Below are 11,942 nucleotides of genomic sequence, written 5' to 3' on the forward strand. Positions count from 1 at the left end.
CGTGTTTGAGTGTGACATTGGTACTGAAGATAAAACACTCAGAGTCTTGCTATTCAGGTGACACATTGATGTACTTGACCTGGACCAAAAGGTCTGCCCCGAAGTTGTTGGAAATACTGGCTTTGTTAGCCAATTTATTGCTATAGAGTACAGTCTGGTCTATGTTTTGCCTTTTTCCTCGGAGAGAGTAGGTGGTCGTGGACAAAAGAGACCTCGACAACATTGGCATGGAAAGGCAGTCTAGTGCTCTGAAATATTAAACTAATCCAGGTTTCTCACAAGGCTCTGTTTAAACTTCCATACGATTCGGGAGGAGAGGATGCTACCGGATTTGGAGGTTTATTATCTGGTTGCACAGTTGCAACATTTATCTCAATGGCTGGATTTACAGCCAAACATGAAGAACTGCTTTTTGGCTCACTGCTTTTGCATAAGCTCTGTAGGCAAATTTAATCGGTTACTAATCTGAGCAAATGCTGAAACCCCATGTCTGCTACAATATTAGTACCAGGAGCCTATGGTGGTAAAGATTTGGAGCCTCAAGCTGTGTACGGTCCTGAGTGAGTTGAAAGACACTGCGGATTAGAAAGAGAATAGTTGTAGTAGGATGGAGCATCAATAAAATGGATGATACATATTTAACATATGCAGTGATTTCGTCTCGGTCGGGGTCAGCCTATTCCAAATTCTGATTTATGCACAATTGGCTGGGGCTGTCAGATGAACTTGGGAGGAGTTTCCTATCAGATAACCTGAAACTTCAGTGGATGCAGAGAACTTTTTGCTGCAGAGTGGTAGCAGAGCCGTCCAAGTAATATCTGGAGCAGTTTGATGGGACCAGCCTAGCTTGAGGTGGAATGTCAGGCAAAAATGGGAAAAAGTTAAATGTCACTCTTGTAAGGAAAGGCAGTAACAAATAAAGCTAGATGCCACCTAACACCAAACATAAAACACACTATTGTTATACTAAGCAAGATATGTTCAAAATAAAAGGATAATTACCCTAGATGTGTCAAATATGAGCTTGTTTGTTGCAAATACCTCAGTGAAAATTTTGCAGGGTATAGTAGTGACAAGACAGTGTGACTCTCATGGACAATTGACTGTGCCTACATTGAAACACTGTATCTCCACTTAAGGCCCAAGAAGAGTAAAGTGAGAGATAAAATATTGGCATTATTTCTACTGCTTGCAAAGAGTAGTATTGTGATTCATTAGCTAAAAGACAAGGGGCCATCATTCAGGGTCTAGATAAAAGAATTTCATGAATGGCTAGCAGCGAAGAAATCTGCATGAAAAAAAAGAGTATGCCCTTGTGTGAAAATGTTACATTGTGGAGAGAGGTATTCCGTTTTAGATGATGCAGTGGAAGGGCAGTTGGCAACCTGCCACAAAGTTATTTATGTAACCCAATATGTAACAGTCACCTTGTAACATTATACTATTTGAGCTAGATTGATCACAAAAATCTAATAATGTTTACCTGTAACATTGTAACAGTGCTTTTAAAGCGAATGAAATTTAATAAAATAGTTTTAAACAAAAAGCGCTTCACATATAATATAATATACATATAAAACTATTATTACACAGCCAAACGTAGTATTTGTTTTAACAACGAGAGAGAGAAAAGATTGCTTCGAAGATGTACGACACCGGTGTTAATAGTGAACACAAACACTCACTTTGAAGGGCTTGATTCCCAGTGCACATACCAAAGTCTGTTTTCAGCAACACACTGACCAAGATTCTCAACACGGCATAGATTGGATTCCCTGGGATTTACAATTTATCTATCACTCACAAATCTTCAGTAGGTCTTAAAAAATTGGTGAAAATGGTTGTGATGGAGCTTAGTAACAGTTGCATGATCTACTCGACTGTTTTCGGTCTTGTTTACAGGACAAAGACAGCACTGGTACAAAATTAAAAACCCAGATGTTGCTAATTAATCAAAAAAGGATTTGGGAAGCGCATTACTCACCAGTGAGGGTCTCAAGGCACGGGGAATATAAGGCAGCTCCGAGTCACCTGAAGAGCCAAGTTTTGAGGTTCTTGCTAAATGTTTGCAGTGTGGGGGTTCTGCTGATGGGTAGTTTGTTCCAGGTCTTTGCTGCGGTGTAGGAAAGGGATCTTCCTCCCTTTCTGGCCCTCAGGATGCGAGGGATTTCGGCGAGGTCGGCGGAGCAGAGGTTTCTCTTGGGTGAGTGGAAGGAGATTCTTTCATTGAGGTATAGGGGTCCAGTGTTGTGGAGGGATTTGTAATCATGAGTGAGCAGCTTGATGGTGCTGGGTGATATGATCTTGTCGTGGGATGCCGAGGACGAGTCTGGCTGCTGCGTTCTGGAGTTTGTGTAGTACAGATTTGTTGATTCCGGTGTAGAGGGCATTCCAGTAGTCCAGTCTGCTTGTTATGAAAGCGTCGGTTACGGTTTTCCTAGCGTCGGAGGGGATCCACTTGAAGGTCTTGCAGAGTATGCGGAGGGTGTTGAAGCATGTGGAAGATACGGCGTTGATTTGTCGGTTCATGGTGAGGGGGAGTCGATTAGGATGCTGAGGTTGCGGGTGTGATTGGTGGGGGTGGGAGGGTTGCGGACCGCACGTGACCACCAGGTGTTATCCCATACGGAGGGGATGGTTCAGAGGACGAGATCTTCTGTCTTCTCAGAGTTGAGCTTCAGACAGCTGCTGCTCATCCAGGGTGCAACGTCCTTCATTCCTTCCTGGAAGCTGTGTCTGGTGATGTTGGATTAGTTGGTGAAGGAGAGGATGAGCTGGGTGTCGTCGGCGTAGGATACTATGCTGAGTCCGTGTCTCATGATGGTGGCTGCGAGAGGGGCCCATGTAGATGTTTAAGAGCGTGGGGCTGAATGAGGAACCCTGAGAAATTAACCATGCCTATTTTGTTAAAGCTCATGCGAGTGACCAAAGAGAATCTTTGGTGGTTCCCTGCAGTTCATATTAGCAGGGAATTAGAAAGAAGACGAACAATAGGTTTCCCCAAGAAGAATTGGTCAGAAGTGGTCTACAGTAGAAGTAAAATAGAGCTATGGTCACTTGATCACAAAAATTTCTTGTAATGGCAAGATCACGTTTAAACCACTATCATTCTCCTTGGTTCTTCTATCTCCAGTTCACTGAAATAAAATATACACTGATTGAATGCATGGCTTGACGGTCATGTTGCTTCCATAATGCAATCTTCCTTAAGGTAAATTACATTCGGCATTTTCCGCTTGTGCTATGAATCCAGAACTGTAGGTGTAAAAACTCAATACCAAATAATTGTTCATGATACATGCAATGCAAACGAAGGATTGTTATGGTTAATTGAGACTGACACTGCTCCTAATAAAATCTCCTTTTATGACTTGCATTTAGTCCTAAGAGAGCTGCATCTAAAAGGCAAGTTCAGATCTAATTCTCATATTATTTAGCCTCATCGTCCCTACTAAATAAGGTGCAGAATGCGGACAAGTGATTTTCACAATGAAGAAATGAAACGTGCAAAGTAATGAGAACATAAGGTCAGTTAGTCTTTCTGCAATAGAGACCATTCACAAACTCTATTTGAGAAGTATTTCAGTACATTAAGCAACACGCATGACAACCCTTATTAAACAAAAGTATTTATTTGACTGGGAACTCAAAGCAACTTTATTGTATTTTAATTTAAAATTTAAGGAAAGTGAGCCAGAATTAAAATTGAAAAGTGGATAAGTTGCTAGGTGTCGAGAAAACCGACAAATTTGCTTCTACACTCCTATCATCCAAAGTCAAAATGATAACTTTAACTTGCTCCTCTTCATGCATTCCCAGCTAAGAAGGTAAGACCTGGGAGGCAGAGTTCACAGTGGGCTATTTGTTTCTTAGTCTTGACTAACGTATGAAGACTCTGTATCCTACTGTATCCTACTTAATCTCATTCAGTGCAAACTTAATTCAATAGGGGAATCGTAATGAATCCTAGATATATTGAATAACCAATTTTGATACAAGGATAATCAATAAATGTGCTGGACAAACAGAATTTCTGTCATACAAGTATTATATTCATACATATATAAACAAATATAGTTATAGTGTGGGAAAGTGAATCAGTAGTGCAGACGACATAGTGCTTGCAAATTGATTTAAATGGACAACAATTACATCACAAAAACAATGTATATTCCATAATGGATGTATACACTTGAGTCCTCAAAAAAACTAGGGAAGCTCTCAGAGTTAGCAAGCCCTCTCTGTTCATTGCAGGTGTTAACTAATCAGGGGTTTTGTTGCTGATTCTACCACAATGTCTTTGAGAGGTCTACTCAGTACATAGTCATCCAACTACCACACCTATAAAGTAAAGAGCGGAAGAACCCAAGTGCAAGCACAATCCACAACCAAGTAGCTTCTAACCTGCACAACCTGGAGGGTGGAGGCAATCACACTAATCTAAAATTCACAACCAATGCGTTGATATGTCCTTCCATCAATCTAGCACAGAATCATAGGAGGTCAAGAATTACCCCACACAAGTACAGTATATTATTTGCCCCAATACCTTAAATCGCATGCGAACCACAATCCAGCTAATTTAAGATCATGCTTGTGTGCTACTAGGGAAACCACGATGTGGTGTCAGAACATTCAACCTGGTTCTTCCGCTTTTTACTTTATAGGTAGAGTGCAAAGAAAACAGAAGAGAACAAGAAAACGTGCTTCCATAGAGTGTTCAAGAAAAAGAAAAAAAAGTAGCTGGCTTATGTGAGTCACAGAAGGACATAAATCAGCCAACCAAAAGGATTGTAAAGAAGCTATGCTTCAGGGAAGGAACAAACATGAGAAGGGTAAATGAAGCTATTGAATAAGAAGCAAGCAACTATGAGTGACAAAAAAGCCAACCAACTGCAAGCAATGGGCTGGCACAGTGACCATTGTAAATTTTGGTGCGGTCCCCCAAGAGATCTTTTGACAGACAGCTAAAAGATGTCTGAAGACAAAACCCAAAATAAATAAATTAGAGTAGGGTAGTACAAAGCAATAACACTCCTAATAAACATTTTAACAAACAAGCCAAAGTGAGATAATCCAATAATATGACAAATTGATAACAGGATGTTGAATAGCCGACATTAAAGCATGCCTGACGTTTCAGTCTTTCATTAAGAAGATTATGGGATGAGCAGCCCAAAACTGGGAGTCAAACTTGTATTTCAATGGCAGCTGTCTACAACATGTTCATACCAGACAGTATAGCAGTCTAGTTAAAAAAAGACATGTTGTGGGCTTAACGTGAGGTTACTTGGGCTTATAGACGGCCACTGATTACCTTTGTAACCCTCTTTCCCTTTCTTCTAAATAGAAGAGAACCCTACACCTTTAAGATCAATCAGACATTGATGCTTCATGTTTTACCTGAACTGCTTTTGTATCGAATTTCATGATTAGAGACTTGCAGAGTTATGCGGTCAGCATGCTAATGAAAATATGATCATGTCACATCTATCCTGCACTCATTCTCACTGGTTGTCCTAGCACAGTATGTCCATTATTGTGGGGAAGAAATATAATTTCTAGTGCCCAGTTCTTTTTCACACTGGCCACATGTGTCGAATGAATTAACTGTATCACACAACTAGACATTTAAGAAATAATGTGTTTTATACGCAACTACATAAGTATTTGTGCTGTTTTTAGGAGATGAAAATAACACGGGTTAGTATTGCTCAATTTAATGGTACTCAATTTGCTGACCTTCAAAGGGTGGAAGGCTGAGTCAACCATACCCGGATTTGAACTTGAGGACTGCAAAACACTACCTACCCTTAAAGGCTGCGTTATGTGTATTTCTAAAGCCTACTATCACCTGCGAGGGTATCCTGGTGCTGAGCTGGTGTTTTCCTAGCCCTGCTTATGGTAGGTTGGTTAATTGAAAAGTCAAGTATTCAGCTTCTTTCAGAACTCAAGAAGAGAGTGTGAAGATGTTCCACCTTTCAGTAGCTATGTAAGAGAGCGCCCATCCTCCTGATCTGGTTCTGTGTATGCGTGCGAGTAGGAGTCCTGTGGAGCAGGGGTGTCTGGGTGGTTAGTGGAAAGACATAAGACTGTTAAGTTAGGTGTGGCCCGAGTTGTGCATTTCCTTCAATGAACGTTTAATTTGTTGACGCACCATGCTGGCAAAAAAGACAGTACCAATGACATATGTTTTCAAATACTTGTGCTACATGGACATAATCACTATCCAATTAAACCCAGGCATAGTACATCTCAGCACCATGGAGCAACTACTCCAAAATGAAGGGAAAGTATGCATGGAAGGAGAAGAACTGTATCTGTGTCCCCTAGCATACTGGTGGAATGGATTAACTACATTCTATGATTCACATAACAAGTAAGCTGCCAAAGAAAAAGCCATTCTATGAGGATTTGTATAGTGCAGCTTATCACCCGGTAGGGTTTCCAAGCCAGGGAAAATAAAGGAGCCTTGACAATGCCAAACGCTTGCTTTTCACATAGTGAAATCATTTCTACAAAGAGTCACTAGAGCAGCTTTACAAATAACTGGTAACATAAAAAAAAGGTACGGCAGGCAGCAATAGTACATGTTTCGCCAACAAAGAGAGTTTAGGGCAGGTGATGATGGCAGCAGTATTGCTCCCCTACACACAAAGCAGGTGCAACAAAGTAGCAAAAGACCATACGTCCACAGAGGGAAGAATGCACAGCATGTGCATAGCAGTGCAAGCATCCCACACATTTGCAGACGAATGACAAAAACTCTGTTCCCTGACTTTCTCACAACACATGGAAATATGAACAGGATGTGCCAAAGCAATAAGAGCTAGCCTTAAAAATGAACACTTGGAACACTTCCAGATGGGATGACAGTCCACAGAGAAGAATGGAGGTGACACAGGAGAGGGAAACCTCATCAAGCAGACATAGATCAGGTAAGCTTGTGGCAGTGGATTGCAACCCAGATGCTACTAGATGGAGAAGGGCACAGAGTCCAGAGAGGTTGAGCTCGCACTGAAGAAAGTCTACTCCACATATTCAATTCTGGTGAGATAAGTCTTATACATAGGCATGCTTTAAAGGGGAGAGAACGGAATACAACAACAATTCTTGTGCATCTTTTCCCTTGTTGCTGAAGCACTCTGATGTTGTTCGACCAGACGTCTCTGGGTTTGTTCTGGGCAACTGGATATTAGTGATAGATGTGGGAGGGCACTAGGATTGCAATAGTACATGCCACTTACACAGTCCAAGTTTAGTGTGGCCGAAGAATCTAACCATCCCGAAAATGACCTGTCGCGTTCCATTTAGAGCCTACTTGCAGTAAGGCAAGCAGAAACTAATGAAAAAAGAGGTAGGGTTAGCCCGAGAACTTTTATCTTACTGGTTACGGAGGGGCCAGGAGTCACCCCACCCACTAGTTTGTGCCAGGCATAAATGTGCCATCCCCAGTCAGAACACTTTTAGAGCCTGTGAAAGAATAGAAGACATTTGGCCCTGCCGCCTGTGACCTGAGAGGAGCACTGAAGAACTGGACCAATTGCCCTTTGCACTCAGGAGACAGAAGTAGACTTCAAAGTTCAGTTGGCTAGCCTACTGTGGAAGCTACAGGGCAATAATAAGCTGCAAGTGACCTTTTCATGAAAGTACTCAGCTGACCGGTGGCACCTGGACTGGACTCAGCTGATGGCCTCTGACTGTTTGTCAATGGGTTTCAAAGTCAGAAGGTAAAATCTTTGACCAGAAGAACCTGGTTTTGGTATGCTCGACTCCTGCTGCATTGTGGTCAGCATAAAACTGTGCCCAGATCCTGGTTTACTGCGAACACTGAATATCACCGGCACTTGCGACAGTTCCCCTTATTGGATTTTTATAATTCTGGTGCCATTTTATTACATTTAACTCTCTTTTCGTAAATCAGTTCAGGATTTATTTTTACTGTTTTGCAATTTGCCTCCATTACTGTTTTGGTACTGCATAATTACCTGACACATTGCCCTAAGTTAAGCCTGTCTGCTCTATGCCATGCCCTAAGTTAAGCCTGTCTGCTCTATGCCATACCTACAGCGGTTTGAGCTCAGATAATTTAGTGACTTTGGGGGGTTCACTGTGACAAGGGCTGTAATTATTTCACCCATAGCAAATAATAATTGAATTTCTTACACCAATCACATGAAGTCTGTGGCTAGAAACGTGTGGTAGACCAATTGCGTTACAGTACAATTTCCATCCATTACCGGGAACATGTTTCCTTCTCCACCATTGAGTCTGCAACCATCCACAACCCTTTCCTGTCTGGCCAGGTGCCATATGTCTCTCAGTGGTGGCAGGAATTTCCCTGCGGTGCGGGACTCCCTGTTCTGACCGACACAATAGTGCTTCCCCATTACAGTGTGATTACATCATTTAGAATGTATGTTTAAGTAAGAACTTTGAAATTTTCATGTATTATTCTTATGTCTATGTTGGAGTCGACAGCACCCTTTTATTTGCTTGCTCCTTTGAAAATAAAGAAGATTAATTTGCATAATTCCGAGGAGTATTACTACAGCTCTTCATCTGTCCTCTCGAGCAACCGTTCAGATATCTCACCCCCTCGCCTACATCGGGCACCTCATGTGTCCCACACATACAAATGTGCACCTACCTGCCTCGAATGTATAATGCCAGACCCCATCCCAGTCAGTACCTCAGCCCTCCCCTAAACCTTCCTGAGCCCCAACTCATCTGTAAGATATTCGTGTGCGTGTCCAATGCCCCCGCTATCATGTACCCGACCCTCGTGTGTACCTGTTCGCATATCCTTTCAGGACACATGTCTTCCAGATTTTTAATGTCCGACAACTCACATACATCAGTCACTAGTCATGAATGGGACTGTCGGCAGTTTGCCTTGCACCACCATCCTTCTACCTCTGTTTGGTACTCTTTGGTAACATGCACACGTCACTTTTCTCTTGTAACACACAGTTTGCTACCTCTTACATTTTGTGTGCTTTCGATACTTGCACAGGTGCCACCATTGCCTACGTAACGTTTGTTCTTGTGTGTGAGTGTCTGCCATTTATTGCATTATTATCCTTCTACCTGTGTTTGGTACTCTTTTGTAACATGCACACGTCACTTTTCTCTTGTAACACACTGTTTGCTACCTCTTACATTTTGTTTGCTTTAGATACTTCCACAAGTGCCACCATTGCCTACGTAACGTTTGTTCTTGTGTTTGAGTGTCTGCCATTTATTGCAGTATTATACCCCTACTTGTACTTTGTACGCTTTGTTAACCTCAGGTTACTAACCTGCTCATGTCACTTTTTCCTCCTGTAATGTATCGTTTGCTACCTCTTGTATTTTATTTTATTTGCTTTTGATACATGCACAATTGCCACCAATGCCTCATGTGACCTAACGTTTGTTCTTGTGTTTTGAGTCTGCCATTTATTGCATAGTGGGAGAGGTGTGGCGCCGCGGCCAGGGCGACTGACGCTGGAATCTGGGGATCACTGTTCGATCCCCGGCTCCGGCGGCAGGTCCGCCCAGCACCATGTGACTCTGGGCAATAGCTCGCTTAATCTTCCTGACGGCCCCCAGCGCCTAGAGACCCTTACGGGTGATTGTGCGCTTTACAAATGTGGACTTTACTTTACTTTTATTGCAGTATTATACCTCTACTGGTACTTTGTACGCTTTGTAACCTGCACACATGTCACTTTTTCCTTCTGTAATGTACCGTTTGCTACCTCTTGTATTTTGGCAGTTCTGGCTGGACTGTTCCCATGAGGCACAGGGTCAGACTGATTTGCATATGGCCATGTCTGAACTGGGGTGGCAGAGTGGGCTAAAGAACGGTGATGGATCAAACCCAGATCTTTTGACTGGGTGTGAGTGTTTGATTGGTTCAGATGCTCCGTCCATCACCACCCCCTTTTATGTACCGTTTGCTACCTCTTGTATTTTGTTTACTCACAATTGTCACTTCAGTCTCATGTAATGTAACGTTTGCTTTTGTAACATGCTCACTTGTAATCTTCTCATGTATCAGTACTGTTCCTATTGTGAAGCGCTCTGACACCTTCGGGTAAAGTCGGCGCTATATAAACACGCATAAAATAAATACATAAATATTAAAAAATAGCTCTCAGGTATCAGCAGCTTCCGTCTGTCCGGCAACAAGCCACATTCCTACCCGCTCAGATGCCAGACGGGGTAGCTTGGCCCGCTCGCCCCACCGTTACCACCTATTGATACCCGCGGTGGTGCGGTGCTGACAGGTATACGAGGCCCCCTCCTCCCTGTCAGGTACGGTTGGGTTCATCTGTTGTCTATCCTCCTCCACCAGCCCCCTCGCGGATTCCTTGAGCCTCCTACCTCCGCGCTCCTTGTCGGTCCCTCCGGCTCTGATTCACCGGATTTCAGCCCGCTCGGCTCTCCGGGTCGGGCCTTCCCTTTTTTTTCGGCCCTGCAGAGTCCCGGGGAAACACGGACAACTTCCTCCTCCTCCTGCCCCCCTCCCCGAAAAAAACAACAAACACAGCCACTTCCGGTCCGGCGCGACCGCTTCCGCCCGGCGCGCGCCACGTCACCTCCCCTCCTAGTCTTGCCCATCCCGCAGGAGCTTACAGCGGCCTCAGTCACTAGACCGCGCGTGCGGCACAGTGTGAGGAGACGCCATGTTGGATGAGGAAAATACTTTGACCGTAGAAGCACCTATTAACAGGGAGAGATGCGCCGAGTCTCGGAGCTCGTGCACGAGCAGAGACTTGACAATATTTGGCATTTAAACCCTAGAACAAATTAGAATATGATACGGTGTATTACATTTTTATTTAACACTTGGAACAGTTTCACCTTTAGTACATCAAATAAATTATATCGCTGAATTGAAGCATTTATTATAAGTGAGAGTGTACAAACATGCAATAAGAAACACTCCTGCCCTTGCTTTGATGATAATGCTACCAGTGACCTAAGAGGAAAATTAGTTTTCTTAAGGGCTTTAAGTGAACAGGGTCCCTCCTGGTCTCAGACCCAGCTGTAATTTAAAACCGACATTGTAATGTGTCCCTTTTTGAAATATGCTTGGTAAAAACGGAGAATCCCACAGAGGGGTATAACGATTTATTTTGGTAATATCAAATCTCTTTTTAATTTGTCACCAACCTTAAAATCTGTATCCACTGTTTTAAACTTAGTCTTCTTATAATAAGTCTTCTCTATATTCCTTAATAAAAAAGCATCCCTTCAAGCCAGTACCCAACATAAGTTGGTATATAGATGGTGCTACAGTCAGGTTCTTGTTTGGGTGTTACCTGTAATCAATACCGCAAAACGCTGCATAATATAAGCCCAACCAGGAATCCCCCGTCCTCCCGATCTTTCAATAAGATCATACATTTTGAGGCCCACCATGGCTTTTTAAACCTCCATACAAAACTATTACACAGGCTTTCCAATTTGGCCAGCCAACTCTTAATGTATCTCCAGAGGAATAGTTCTGAATAAATAGAAGAGTTTCAGGAGCACAACCAATTTTATAACATTACACCTCCCTTTCAGAGTTAAATACAAACTATCAATTCTATCCCGATCCATTTTGATTTTGATAAACAATGGGGTCAGATTTTATTCCACTATCTTCCCAATATCGGTTGCGTGAACCACTCCTAGAGATTTTGCCTCCGCCACCCACCGATGATCTCCAGAAGTACCTTCTGTGCTAATAACTTGGGTCTTGCCCTCATTAAGATGGTATCCTGAGATAGCCCCAAACCTACGCGCTTCCAATTTTATATAATTTATAGCATTACAAGGGTCTGGTGTTACAACAACTACATCATTATACTTTATACTGAGCTTAAGTCATAATTACTGGTAAGATCCTACTGTTACCCTCCAGTCGAATATATAAGGCAAATAGTAGGAGTGAACTAGGACACCCC

At 42.7% G+C, this 11,942-nt stretch overlaps 1 protein-coding gene across 1 annotated transcript in view; it reads right to left on the reverse strand.

Annotated features, from left to right (window-relative positions):
• RAB5A (RAB5A, member RAS oncogene family) overlaps positions 1 to 10,596 on the reverse strand; it is a 148,681-nt gene extending 138,085 nt beyond the window's left edge. Inside the window, exon 1 of the mRNA XM_078663998.1 lies at positions 10,372 to 10,596. The gene's annotated coding sequence lies outside the window, so the exon portion shown is untranslated. The remainder of the gene's footprint in view (positions 1 to 10,371) is intronic.
• Positions 10,597 to 11,942: the final 1,346 nt, after the last annotated feature.

This window comes from Lissotriton helveticus, chromosome 10 (genome assembly GCF_964261635.1).
Source record: "Lissotriton helveticus chromosome 10, aLisHel1.1, whole genome shotgun sequence".
Lineage (NCBI taxonomy): Eukaryota > Metazoa > Chordata > Amphibia > Caudata > Salamandridae > Lissotriton > Lissotriton helveticus.